The following is a 14,310-nucleotide window of genomic DNA, read 5'->3' as shown; positions in this document are numbered from 1 at the left end:
TAATATCTTCCATTACTTGCTGAAAAATTACCACACTGGGTTAAAGGTTAATAAATTTGAAATATAATATAAATATAGCATTTTCAGAGGATGAAAATTTAATAATTCTGATTTTCTTATACAAAGGTTATAGGTTAGCACAAGTACATCTAAAATTAGCTGACTTCTTTCTGATTGACATTTAATCAGATATTTTCTTGTATTCTTGAAATAATGCACTTAACCTTCCTCCCCCACCTCCATGGCATTGGCAAATGGAAGAGCAAGACTGATTAAAGGAAAAAAAAATTGAAATACTTTATTAAAATACTGCATAAGTTAGCTAGAATTCTCATTAAATAATTTTGTTTGCCAATGATAGCCAACCTCTTCTTCCAAATAGATGTTTCATGATTTTTTGGCAGGGAAAAATATTTAACAGTAGAGTTAGTTGAGTTAGAAAATTAGTTGCAAAACTTGACTTGAAATGACTTTCCACTTTTCTGGCTGTTAATCTCCTGTACTCAGTGTGCCAATCATCTAAATAATTCCCATGGCAAAATGGATAAAATAAAAATAAAAAAATGTCCACTTCAGGAGAGGAATCATCACGCAGTCACTTACTCATTAAGGACATTTACAAATATAGTTGAGTCCCAGAGGGCCCAAGTTCACTGACAGGGCAGTTTATCTTGTAAATAATGTCCTGGAATTTAGCACAAAAGTAATTGCAATTAATTCGGTAAAAATTATTTTTAAACCAAATTGGTGTTTTTAGAATCTATAAGGACTTAACTATAAATGCCAACCTTGTATAAAAGCAAGGAATTATCACTGGGATAACTATTGTTGTATGTTTTTATCTGAAGGGAAACTGGAATCCTTCAAATAAATTCATATTGGTCTCTTCAACTTTAAATACTTACTATCTGAAGCTGGTTTAAATTCTTAATGTGACATCGAATGCATGATCACATTCTGCAAAAGTTCTGATGTAGTTTCTCTCACTTTGCCATAAATCATTTGGATGGAAGTTATATAAATATTGGAAGACTCTAGTGCAGTTGCACATTAGGTCCTTTGGCAGAGAATTATGTTTCTGTGCTCAAATATAGTTTAAGAAATCTCTGCTCTTGCTAATCTTAGTTGGACACCCCTATTCACTACTGCAGAACTTTGCTCTTACCTCTGCCATTCAATGATTTTAGTTGAGCTGTGGTTTTAAATTGTCTTAATAAACAATCTGAATTCTATTTTTTGCTATTGTCTGTTTACACTCTTTAGTAAGCCACTTCATTTTAGTGATGGGAGAAATGCATTTCCTTAGCTGAGGAGAAAAAACCAAAACTGTATATTGAGAGAAGGTAAACTGGTATTTCTTTCATTATTCCTATTTGGTCTGGAAGAATCTGAAAATTCAGACTTACATCATTGAAAGCACTGCAAGGAGATGTTCAGTATCTCTTTTTAATTATCTTTAAATTTCTGAGGACATCCCCAATCTTTATTATTATCTATATACAACCTTCTTTAAAATATACATTGCCTTTAAAATTCTGAAGTATGACTGGTCATTTGCATCAGTAATATTTGTTGAAATGAGTCACTAAGCCACTTCTCTACACCAAATATTCTATTAAAGTTTGTTACTCACAGGCAAGATTTTGTTTGAGGACACTTGGTAGAATTAGCTCTAGATATATAGATCAACTGATCTAAAAAGAGGTTAATAAAATTAAACCTGATTATATTACAAATATATTATATTATATTACAAACTAGTAAATTATTTTCATTGACACTTAGAATCAAATAGGAAGGCATATTGATTTAATTATAATACTAAACGTAGGAATTTTATAAATTTTAATGTTTATTAAAATGTTAATTAGTAGTCAGAACAATATCTTTGCCTAGGTGAATATAAACTAAGTTCCTATGACAAATTTTCTTAATTTTATTTGAATTGCAGGACTGAGTTTAAGGGTAAAATATATAAAGTCACAATGGTTTTAAATGTGCATAAAGCTCCAGAATCCAAGAAGGCCTGACAAAAGTCAAGGAAGGAAGAAATTGTTAGACAGGTTTCTTAGAGTCCTCAAGAATTTCCTTTAAAAGTTCACTATTAATTTCTTTTTTAATTTATTATGAAAATGTTACATATACAGCTTTTAGAGTACATTTGGACGACTTGGACATAATTTTCATATATTTAAACACTTTGACAGTTCTAAACCAAAGGCTTTATGCTTTACAGGAGCCATTCTATGAGATGTACTAACCAAGTTTAAATTTAGTTCATTACCTTTGCTCAAAAGTCAGAACTGAAAACACAAGCCAGAATTTTTTCACTTTCTCTTGGGATAAATGTGGGGGAAAACAAATAAACATCTAAAGTTTCACTGAAAATAACTAAGGACCACTGGAAATATTTTAAAGAGTAAAATAAATTTATAAGTTTATGGCATATTATTATAAGATTACAATGAAAAGTTAAGTATAATGGTTTGTACTGACAATTACTGTAAAATCCTGATACAGAATCACCTGGAAGTCTTTGCATTTGACATTTACGTTTGATCTCTTTACATTTAGGACAGCTTGAATAGCTGCCTGAAGCACAGCATAAAATATTAAAACTACTGTTGTGCCAGCAATGAAGAAAAAAGTAGAATGCATTCTCAGGGTTTTTTTGGTATTCTGTGTGCACTGCTTTGTGTATGCAGAAACATGAGAAATACTCAAACACTAATGCAAGCTAGAATGAGATCTTTTTGGCAGTTTTAACACTTTTGCTAAGGAAATACAACCATTTTTAATTTCACATATTGCTCTGTAATCTTGAATTTAAAAGGAATTCAGTCTTTACAACTCTATTGATTAATGCTGCAGGTTGCAGAAGTGATCCAGGTCCATGGCATTTCTCATGTTGCATCAATCTAAATATTATCTGTGGAAAAAGTGCAGTCATGAAGCTCTATTTGATGTAGTCTTTGTCAGTGGAGAGAAGCTTTCCTCAGTATTTAAAAATCTGCAGTGAAAAGTGTTTGCTGTGGAAAAAATTACCCAGTTACTGAAACAAAAATAAATTCTGAATAACTTCAGAGTTGAAATGAAAGTCAGATTGTTAATTATATCTTTTCAAAAAGATCTGTGTTATTAAAAGGTGGCAATTATCTCAATAGCAAAGTTGACAATAGTGCAGTTCCCACTGGGAAATAATATGCTTCCATGAAGGGGCATGCGCCATATCCTTCCCTTAACCATAATCCTTTCTACAGAATTTTATTTCCTCAGTTTTGACCTTCAGAACAGGTTCAGTGACTTCTTTCAGTCTGTGATTGGCAAGTCTCAAGGCAAATTTCCAAGCAGAAAGGCAATTTATTGACCCACCAAGATATATCCTACAATAAATGTGGGGATGAATATCTCCTTTCCAAAGAGGACAGTTTTTAGAGGAGACATGAAACAAATTCTGAGCTCACATTTTGGCCAAATTTGTGTCATACTAATGTCAAAGCTACTTACTAAATATTTTGCAAGGTTAAAGAATACTGAACAGCAAAACCTGAGATAATACTTTTCAAGGTCACATTCTAGATGTTGATATGTAAGGATTAAGGGTGAATGCATGATATGTAGGAGATATTTGGGGTTTTTAATCTTAAAATACTCTCTTCTACTTGTAGTTTTCAAGATAATGTAGTATTTTGTATTGATTGTTCATACCCTATGATGTTAAAAAATGCATACTTTGTTAAAAAATAGCAAATCAGATTAAGATCTTCTTGTGGATCTGCCTGGAGGATTAGAAAGCAAAGACTGTTCTGACTTACTATTAGCTGTTCACATATTTATTCAAAAATTGAGGATGCTGTATCAACCAAAGGCATGAAATATCATTCCTTTTTATGTCACCAGTGTTTGTTAATGGAGAATTTTATGGCTGTCTTTCAATATGAGAAAACCACACTCTTCTCCCTCAGGAGGGAAGTTGCCGGCAGTTGTCATTTCCCCAGGAAAATTCAGAGTAGCCCTAACCATAGAATCAGAATTGGTGTGTAATAAAGAAAGGAGGAGGAAAAAGAGGTTTTATAGTCCCATATCACCTAGGGAAGCTTAATGATCGAGAAAACAGTAAGAAATCATGAGACAGATCCTTTCTCATGAGACGATAGGAGACATCAGGTGTGCAAGTAACAGTGGTCTTGAAAAGAAGACTGTCTTGCCTGCAGGGAGTATGGAAAGGTGTTAGTAATGGTACCATAATTTAAAAAGCTAAAAATTAGCTTCTCTTCTTTTACAGCCAGACCACATGGAGAGCTATCTGATTCTTCTAGCTGGACAGTCAGAATTGAATTTTCTTAATAACACCACAGAAGTTGCCTTCATGAAAAAATTGCTGCACAGACAAGTTTGGACTGAATTTCTTGCTTAGGAGCTGGTAAAATAGATGCTGAGACCTTTGCAATTATGTTGAAGATTTCAGTCCTGGCATGTTCAAGAACACCTAGTTCCAACCCCCATGCCATGGGCAGGGGCACCTTCCACTGGATCAGGTTGCTCAAAGCCTCATTCAACCTGGGCCTGAACACTTCCAGGACTGGAGCTTCTACAGCGTTTCTGGGCAACCTGTAGCAGTGCTTCATCACACATAGTAAAGGATTTCTTCCTAATACGTAGTCTAAAATTACTCTCTCTCAGTTTGAAGCCATTCCCCCTTATCCTGCCACTACAAGCCTTTGTCAGAAGTCCCTCTCCATCTTGTAGGCTCTCTTCAGGTACTGGAAAGCAGCAATTAGGTAACCCCATAGCCAGCTCTTCTCCAATTCTTATAGCCTTTCCTCATAGTAGAGGTGCTTCATCCCTCTTGCCATCTTGGTGGCCTCCTCTCAAGTCATTTCAGCAGGTCCCTGTCCTTCCTGTGTTGAGGACCCCAGAGCTGGATGCAGGGTTCCAGGTGGGGTCTCATCAAAACAGAGCAGAGGGGCAGAATCCCCTCCTTCCCCTGCTGCCCACAGTGCTTTGGATGCAGCCCAGGACACGTTTGGCTTTCTGGGCTCTGAGTGCCCATGGCTGGGTCATGTCCAGACTCATCCACCAGCATTCCCAAGTCCCTCTCAGCAGAGCTGTTTCTGGTCTGTTCATCCACAGCCTGTGTTGATACCTGGAGGTCACACTGAGCCAGGTGCAGCACCTTGTATTTGGGCATGTTAGATTCCCATGGGTCCCCTTTTCAAGCATGTCCAGGTCACTCTGAATGTCATCCACTCCTCAAGATGTGTCATCCACACCACTCAGCTTGGGGTCATCTGCAAATATACTGAGGCTGCACTCAACCCCTTTGTCACTGATGAAGACATTAAACAGCCCTGGTCTCAATACAGACCCCAGAATGATACAATATGTCACTGATGTCCATCAGGAGATTGGAAGCTGTTGACCACCACCCTTTTGATGTAGTCATCCAACAAATTCCTTATCCACTGAAGTCTACCCGTCAAATCCATCTTTCTCCAACTTAGAAAGATGTTTTGAGGGACCATGTCAAAGGTTTTACAGAATTACAGATAAATGACATCTGTGGCCCTTCCCTTGTCACTCTTGACCCTTGTAATCACTCCATCAGAGAAGGCCACTAGTTTGGTCAAGCAGGACTTGCCCTTTCTGAAGCTGTGCTGGTTTTATCTCATCACCTCCCTGTTCTCCATGAACCTTAGCACAGCTTCTGGGAGGATCTGATCATTCCGTGTTCTTCCCAGGCACAGACGTGAGGCTGACATGTCAGCAGTTCCCAGGGTCCTCATTTCTACCCTGCTCAAAAAAAGATACATTTCCCCTTTTGCAGTCACCTGTGCCTTCTCCTGACTGCCTTGAGGACATAAACCAGTTCCCTCAGGACTTTTCAGCCTTCTCCTCATACATTATAAGCAGTTTTCCACATTCTTTATTAGGGAGAGTTACAGCTTCTTTGACCTTCCTTTGCTGGTAAGAAGCAGAAAAATCAGCGAGTTATCTGTAATTCCTGTAACTGCCATTCCTATTCATCCCTTTTGATGCCTTGATAAAAGTCTTGTTGCACCTTATGCTAAACATCCACCTAATTGATAGTTCTTGTCTCAGTGAAGTGCAATAATGCAGCCTGAAAGCACCTAACAATTGTAATAGGCAATGGGTGTGTGCAGGGGAAGACCCAATAAAGTAACAATAATAATATCCCCTGTGTTCTCTATGTGTTTCAAAGTTCATTTGAGATGTGTTCGCTTCTGGTTATTTAACACATGAACAGTAGAGAACTAGCAATGCAGAAGGATTTGCTAAGGTAATTAGGATCCAGCAGTGAGTGATTCTGCTTGAAGGAAGGCTTATCAGGAAATATAAACATATTGCAGAAAATATTTTACATATTTCTACATATATGTAGAAAATAAGATAGTTACATGAAGAAACAAAAATACAGGTAATTGATTTTTGCTGTTAAAACTGCTGCTAATACCAGTGCTATCATTTAGTTAGATAAGTTGCCACCTATAGAATAATTTCATAAAATAATAGGTTTAATATTCACTTAGAATAAACCTTCTAACTAAAGGCCTAACGACTTGTCTTTTTTTTGTCTGACATTTTTATTTAACATATTCATTTTTAATGCACATTAAACAGACTTTCTAATACTGTTTGTTTCACAGCAAGCCTTTCTTTTCTGCTTTGTCTGAGCTATAAGCTTCATTCCAGATTTCTGGTGCAATTTATGTATTTCTAAAGTTTTAATTTGTTCCCCAAAGTTTCTTTAATTTGTTTATTCTTTTTCAGCTTTAGAATTTGAAAAGATCTGTCAAAGAAATCGTAGTGAAATAAAAACTGCTGATAGAAATATTATTTTCATGCAGTCCTTTGCAAGGAACCACTAAAGTGGAACCCAGAACCTATTGATGTGCTGAAAAGTTCACATTTTTCAGAACTTTTATGTCCAATTTTCCATAGAAATGGATAAATATAATGGGAAAAGCTTATTTTGAATATTTCTTTAAATTTTATCAGTTTTTACGTTTATTGCCAAGTAAAACTGATATGTAATTCCTGACACACATCAAGCGAACAGGTGTTGACAGACTTTCCTCTGAGAAGCATCTCAGAAACAAGAATTCTTGTAAAAGATTCATAATTATCCGGGTTATCAGATCACTCACTAAAGCATATTGTTGGGGGATTTTTGGTGGTTTTTGTTTTTTTCTTCTCTCAGCTACTTAATCTAAAATAAACTAGAGAAATTCTCCCTCAATAGGGAATGGTGGGAAATAGCTTGTAAAAGCATGAATGTACATTGATTTATATAAATTTTCTTGTACTATCTTCATCCTCTTCCTGGTGTTAATTGTTGCTATATTTCATGTTGTAGCATTTTAAGTTAAAGCAGCGTGGGAAAGACAGTCCTGTTTCACTGTGATGGCACAGCATGGTCAGCACTTGCACACAAACGAGAACTGAAAGATTGCTCTCCGAGACTGAAAATAGCATTATGAAGTGTTGTTCACCATTGAGCACAACTTAAATGACAAAAATCCTTTTAATAACTTATGCACCCATACTGCAAGAGCTTTGACAGGTTTCAAAGGAGTGAAGTATAGTGATTCTACCCTTAATGTTTTTCCTTCAGATTTTAAGGCTTACATTGATTTTCTACATTTGTCTCTGTTAGGTTTTGGGGGGCTCTGCAGTTCAGTAATATACAGTTTTACTTGTTGTGTTACAAGTTTACTGACTAAGTAGTGAGCTTTGGGCATTTAACAGGTTTCCTCCATGTACATTTGTAGTGTTGCTTTATTTTTAGTTGGCATGTTTATATCTAAATCTCATTTTAAATTTAATCTGATGTTTAAATCATGCCCACAAAAAGTCATGTATATTGTCTGCTATTTAAGTATCTACTTTTGCTTTATCATTACATTTTTGTATGCATGATTGAATTCCTCCATAATAAAAATTCCATGGTGCATTATACAAGGACATAAAGCAAACAGGTTATTTCTATCTGGAGGTTATAGCTGTGATCATTGTTCACGTGGCTTCTTGGAACTCTGTGTATAATTCTTGTTGGGTACATCTGTATTACTTTGGTCGATGTAGCTGTGTTGGGATTGAGATTTGGTGTGTCAGTGTGGTTGATATCTTTGATTGCCTTTAGCATATAACAAGGCTGACATGGACCACAGCAAAGGCTGGGGATCAAGAGAGCATCCTTTGATGAAAAAAAGAATTATCTAGAAAGTATGTTTCTTAAAACTTTATCAATAACCTCAAGTATCAACTAGGGTGTTTTATTTGTTTGTTTCAAACTATTTGCTTGTGCTTTGTTTACCTTTTTTCTACACCCTTCATTTCTTTGGTGAATCAATTAGGTGAGGTATATTGCCCTCTGACTTGAAAAACGTAGAGTTTGCATGTCAATTGTGGTGATGTGGCCCTATGTCATTATTTGGGGTATTTTTACCAAATTTGTTTTGACACGAAGCCAAATCTGATACATGTTTGGCCAGTGTGCTACATAAAAGATCTGATTCATTATTTTTTGGTGCTTGCATTTTAGGGCAATTATATGTGAATCAATTTGGCCATGGATGAATGAAATTCATTGACCTATTAGTTTACCTGAATGCTTTTCCAAAGCTCCTCAGTGTGTAAATCTCATGTAAAGAAATACAGACTTCTAATAACATTTGGTCAAAATGTTAAGATACTTGGACTGTTTCCTTAAAGCAGAAGTCCAAATGTGTTTACTGAAAATTTTCAATCAGATTTGTGATTTTAAGTGCAATTACTATCAATTAAATTTGGACTTTCAGGTTTGACAGGACAATTAGACAGGAAGAACACTAAAATGTGATGTGAAAATTTGTTTTGGGAAAGCAGGGATATAGGAAGTGAGTAAAAGCATCCAGTTAAATTGGACCAAAACTCATCTTAACTCTTCAGCTCAGAACTGCCCAGGAATAACTCAGAAATAAACTATATTAATTTCTCCCTATTTGAAACACACTTGTGTTGGAGTTCTTGCTGTCCTGACACCTTGGGAAGATTCTTAGGAATTTTTAAAAAATATTCTTGGAAATAATTAACATTGGTAAATATTGATACAATGGAATATTGGAAATATTCTTGGAAAAAATATGGGAATATTCTGATGAAGAATAGTTTTCTTTAATTTTTGTTTTAACAGTTCCAAACTTGTGCAAACTTCCACAAGTTTTAATGGAGCCTTCAATTTTTTAAGTACTCAAGAACTCAGCAATTGCTTTCATTTGAGGGACCTTTTTTTTTCATATCTTTCCTAATGCAAATTTCTTCATGTTTGTTTAGGGCTAATAATAACCTTAATGATAGAAAGTACGTCTCTGAGACTCCAAGCCCTACAGATATGTGTTCTTTTTAGTCTCTGGAGCTTTATCTTTCATCTCTCCCCATTTGCAGAAAATGTTGCTAAAACATGCTGATGTTCCAGTTCTGGATGATGGGTAACCTCTAAGGAATGATTTTTCCATCCCCTTACATCTTCTTTTCCCTGCTTTTTACCCTTCTTGATTGACACTATGTCTTTCATATCCTTCTTCTAAACTTTTTGCACTTAATCCCTCCAAGATATTCTTCATACTTTTTTCCCTCATTTGCCTTAACTGCAGTTGTCCCTGTAGTTAATGCACACCTACTCATCTGTCCTTTGACTCCCTTGGTCTGCTGCACTGAGCAGGGTACTAAGTACTTTCTTTCAGTTCTCATTTTGTTCCTATGGTGTGGTCAAATAACTCATACACTTTCTCTTCTGTCAGAGTCATTGACCAGATGCAGACAATCAGCTTGTTCAGTGATACCCACAGCGTGAATCTCTAAAGCAAATGACAAACTATGGTGCTCTGAAGCAGTAAGGAATCATATTCTCTGTATTTCTTAAAAATCTGGTAATGGGGAGTTTCTCATCAAAACAAAGTTTAATACTGATTTTTTTTTTTTTAATAAAAAGAATAAAAAGAAAAAAAAATCTGTTTCAAACATTTTAGCTGCCCATGCTGGGGATAGGCTCAAATAAAAGAATTACATCCTCTTGCAAGCTGCCAGCAGATAGCATGGCAGATCTTGAGTCCTACCTGCTTATTAAATTACTTTTTACATCTGTATGACACCATGTAAAAGTCCATAAACCTGAAGTGTTACACTTGCCCAAGCACAGAAATCAAATCATAAAAGAGCCACTGCTTGTGCTATAACAATGTAGACATGTTGGTACTGTTCCTGAGTCTCAAAGTTGGTGTTATTATCATAATTATCTGTGTTCCAAGCATAAGTCTAGGATTATATTTAATTATACAGTGTACCATCTTACCTAAAGTAAACCAGTGTTTTATTAAACTAACTGGAATTAAATTGCTCCATTTAAAGTGTTTCTAATTTAAAATGTGCATTTTGGAAAGACTCTTCAAAACTGAGATAATTGGATGGGATTGCCTGTTTGAATGGTGCACAAAATGCGTGAAATTTGTCCAAAATATGTTAAAAATAATTGAACGAGCTCTAAAAAAAATAAGTTTTGCTGTGATTGTTCACGTAGAATATTTTCTGGTAAAATGATTTTATAAAGTGATCTGTCAGTCTGTCATATACTTACAATAATATGCTCATCTAATTCTGAAAACAAAAGTTGGTATTTATTATTGAACAGGGATTCTTACTCAATAACAACCCCAAACCAAACAAACACAAAAATAAAAACCAATTTTTTTTTTCCTCAAACTTTTCAATAAATTTTCAATTAATTGTATTTATTACTGGATTACAATTTCTAGTAATTACAAAGAAAGCTTTCTGAAAATACCCCCTACATTAATTAGTTCGTTTTTACTTTTATGAATACAAGCTGTAAACCTGTTTCAGATAAGAAGTAACTATTGTAACATTTTAATCTGATTTGCCTTTAATCTTGAAGTTGTAATGCTTTGTGATTTATAACAAGAGTCATCTCACACAGTATCATGAATATCAGCTGCTTCTTGAGGTCATCACATCTGTCAGGAAGTATTAGTTTTTTATCTTCTTTTTTCCCCTTCAGTCAGAGTCAAGATTAAAAGCACAAGAGATAGAATTTTGTGTTTGGACTCAGTTCTGTATTAATTCTTATCTATAGTACAGTGAGCGCTACAGCACTTCTAGCTAACAAGCTAAAAATGAAGAAATGGCAATGTATCTTGCTCATTACAAGGTCCTTTAAAGCCAAACAGTCCAATTAAAAGCTAACACCTAAATTATTTTTACTTTTAACCCAATGACCAAACACCTGTGACCTGCAGTGTGACATTTTCTAGCCAATTAACAAATACCACCTAAACCCAAGAAGAAGAATATGAAACAGAAGAAAGAAACCTCCGCCCTAAAACCTCCATCTTGTCCCATACCTATTACTATATTCTAAAAACCCAAATTCCAAACCCTTCACCATATGATATTAGACACTTCTATTCAAACTACACACCAGTGATTCTAGTTCTGTCATTCAATTTTGGAAGCCTTCTCCAAGGCCCCAGGCCAAAAGCAGTGTTTTTTTGGGGGGTCAGTGCCTGACAACGTGGAAAGTTCAAAATTCCCTGTTTTCAGGGTTCCAACAGGGAAGCAGTGAGAGCTGAATGCTCCTTAAACAGCGAGGGGACACAAGTAGCACAAACAAGCCAGAAGGGGTTCAGGTGGGGCTGGACTGAAATGGGTCCCCCCAAGGAGGTTGGGTAGGGCCAGTAAGGGGTGGTAGAGCCCTTCTTCTGTCATATTTAATTGTCAATACATTGGCATTATTAAAGCTCTGTGTAACTGTATGAATGTTCTTGCATTGTTGGGTTTTATTATCTACAGAATAATTTTTGAAATGGCATCACAAATCATTGGGACGAAGTTTGCATCAAGAGAGTAACAGGTCTGGTCATGCAGTGAGAAAATTATCCAGTATCTTTCTGCTTTAGATATGTTTGCATTCCTATGAGTGATATTCCTTGCACTTTATACTCATTTTACAGATCAACAATTCCCCTGATTTCAACTAAATCTTCTCTGAATATCTAGCTGCTCTGAGTAGTCTATTTTTTAATTGCTTGAACCTCTGTCTTTAGGCACTTCCTGCTTAAAATAAAGTGCAGGTAAACAATGTAGATTAAATGCTGAACTGCTTAAATTGATAGCAGTTTTGCCACTGCATTTGGTTTGGTCCAGAATTTAAGCTTGCTGCCCTGCATTTTTCATCCAGAAAGTGAGGAATATAAATTTAAGTTCTTAATTTCTTCAGCCCTCTTGTTATCTTTTCTATAAGACAAGGAAAGGAGAAGAAAGAAGGCTTGACTCACTAATTTTTCATTATCCTGTATTTCAGAATTTGATATCCAAGGTTCTTTTTATAAAATTAGAACCAGAAAGGCAGGTTTTAGCCTGAGGTTCATGTTAAGTATTTTTCTATGGTGAAAGGAAAGAAACCTTCAGATCAGATTGTGATCAGTTTTTGTGAGCATAAATTCCCAAACCTTTGCTGTACTTGCAAAAAATGGCAGTATCCTCCCTTGCTAAGGATAAGATTTTTCTAAATGAGAAGACTTTTCACCAAAAAGTGACTGCACCAAAGTGAAAAGGGCTCCTTAAAAGTCTTTGGCCTTGAAGATGCCTATTAGGACAACTGCCTTTCCCAGAGCAGCAGTTGCCTGGACTAATGAATTTCAAAGGACCATAAGGAAAGTGGAAATCTAGTGGTGAGAAAAAGGTCCTTAACAGCTGCTTTTGTTGTCAGAAGCTCCCTTGATTGCATCACATGTTTAGCTCAAACTACTAAAATTGAACACAATGTCTCACTGATAATTGTATCTTTTTATCTAGAAAGATGGACAAGCCAAACAGTCGCTTTCATCTGCCAGAATCTGTGAAGCAGAGCTAATTGGCAGGATGTTGGAGAGGTCATAGCATAGTCCAGTGAGAGATTAAATACACCTGAACCTCTTGAAATTAGCTCAGTATCATTTCAGGCTTCCCAGGGAACTGATTATCATTTAAAGTTAATCATCATAGTGAAAACAACTGGAAAGAATGTTTCTTGTACAGGAAAGCTCTGGATATGAAGGAAAGGACTGTAAAGTACAGAAAAATTTTATCGAAAACCTACTGCATCATTCAGGTAAAAATAAATCTCTATCTATGTCTCCTTACATCCTTTCCTCCTCATCTAAAAAAGACGTTCAAGAACAGCAAGAACCAATATATTAAGAGACACACATATGAGATCTCTTTAACCTTATATACTCAATCCAGGGATGACCAATAGTGGATGCCCAGGGAAGAATCTAAGAATATAACAAGTATGTAATAAATTTCCAAAATATCTTCGTAACCTTTAGCCATTCCTACCAAGGGCACATCCCCAGCTGTTTCACTCAGCTCTTTCCCCAGAAACATTAAAGTATCTATGGTCTCTCTGCAAGCTTCAGGAAAAGAACAGTGTGGTATCAAGTGATTCCAGGGAGAAAAGTGACTCTGCAGCAGCAGTGACAATCCTACTTTTTTTCTTCTCTCATGCACTCACCCCACTCTAGAGCATGACTGGTGAGCTCGCTCTTTTTTTTTAGGCTGTTTCTCTTGGCTCTCTGTCGAAGTTCTTCCCTGTGCATCTGCACTTCCCCTAGAGGAGTGCATCTGGCTCCTCATTCTTCAAGAAGCAAAATTCAGTTCGTTCTGAGATTGCTTATGCTGTCTTTGAGCACAGGATAAGCTTACATCTATATGTGCAAACATTTTTCAAAGGCTCAAACCTAGTGGGATGCTGAGAGCCAGGTAGTCATCTTGCCAACTGACTCCAAAATTGTTATGACTGTTTTTAACATAAAGTGTTTTTCTCCTTGCTGTATCAGTTTGATCCCTAATAGTACCTGCAAGGTACATTGACAGTGGATCAGGAATCTCGGTTATTCAAGGATCTCACCTTCCAGTACTCTCATTGTTTTTTTGAGAGTAATAATTCTCTTCAAAGAAATGCATGTCTGTGTTGGTATGATTTATTAAGTGCAATGTAAATATTATAGATTGTGAAGATTAATACAATAATGAAATATAGTGTTGGTTAGGTAATTTAAAAAGTATAGTTTAACAATATAAACTATAGAAAAGTCTAGTGAATCAAGTTTGCATTAAGGTTTTTGAATTTGTAACTTTGTCTTATTAACAGGAAATCAAAACCCAAATTAAATAAACCAAGTTCAAATCTGATTTCTGAAGCAAGGATTGTAGGCACAAAGATTTCAAGTTTAAAATAGTATTCTTGTT

At 35.7% G+C, this 14,310-nt stretch overlaps 1 protein-coding gene across 1 annotated transcript in view; it reads left to right on the top strand.

Moving 5' to 3' along the window:
• SGCZ (sarcoglycan zeta) overlaps window positions 1–14,310 on the top strand; it is a 176,860-nt gene that overhangs the window by 99,910 nt on the left and 62,640 nt on the right. The gene's annotated exons all lie outside the window — the stretch shown is intronic.

Source organism: Cinclus cinclus, chromosome 5 (assembly GCF_963662255.1).
Source record: "Cinclus cinclus chromosome 5, bCinCin1.1, whole genome shotgun sequence".
NCBI lineage: Eukaryota > Metazoa > Chordata > Aves > Passeriformes > Cinclidae > Cinclus > Cinclus cinclus.
The sequence above is the reverse complement of the archived record's forward strand: the minus strand, read 5'-3'. Positions and strand labels throughout refer to the sequence as shown.